This window comes from Crocuta crocuta, unplaced genomic scaffold (genome assembly GCF_008692635.1).
Source record: "Crocuta crocuta isolate KB4526 unplaced genomic scaffold, BGI_CrCroc_1.0 scaffold299, whole genome shotgun sequence".
Taxonomy (NCBI): Eukaryota; Metazoa; Chordata; class Mammalia; order Carnivora; family Hyaenidae; genus Crocuta; species Crocuta crocuta.
Window position 1 is genome coordinate 2,320,704 of NW_027532747.1, and position 618 is coordinate 2,321,321.

The 618-nt window shown below is 69.1% G+C and overlaps 1 protein-coding gene across 1 annotated transcript in view; it reads left to right on the top strand.

Annotated features, from left to right (window-relative positions):
• The window catches only part of BEGAIN (brain enriched guanylate kinase associated), a 20,367-nt gene that overhangs the window by 3,828 nt on the left and 15,921 nt on the right, over positions 1–618 (top strand).

Genomic DNA, 618 nt, shown 5'->3' on the forward strand with positions numbered 1-618 from the left:
CCTGGGGCCCCCAGCTTTCCAGTAGCCTGGAAGCCCCCCCCCACATGGTACTCGTCCCTGGCACCGTCTCCTGCTGCTTCCGATGGCCCGGGGTAGCGCGAGGACCACCGTGACGGCCTGGGTGCCCCTTGTGCGCGTGCACACATGCCTGCATCACAGACGTGGAGACTGAGGCGGGGGCCAGGCAGGGCTCGGGTCAGTGCCCCAAGGGGAGGGGGAGGCGTTGGCAGCGATGGTGCCCAGACCCCAGCACGCCCCGCCCAGCACCTTCTTGGACCAGGCTGAGGAGGGGACATGCCCAAAGCTTCCGAGTAGCTCATCACCGGGACTTGGTGACCAGCTTTGAGGGGCGAGGGGCGAGGAGGGGGTCCCTGTGGCCTCTTGGAGTCTGACTGGGGGACTGAGGGTGGCTATGCCTTTCTCCCGGGTGGGGAGCGCAGAGGGCGGGGGGGGCGGGTCAGCATTGAACGCCCTGCGTGTGAGGGGGGCCACAGGGTGGAGAGGCCAGTGGACGGCAGGACGTGGGGCGATGGAGCAGAGAGAGGCCTGGGCTGGAGACGGAAGCAAGGGGCAAGGGAGCTCCCTGTGTGGCCTGGGGGGAAGGGGTTCGGCCTGCGG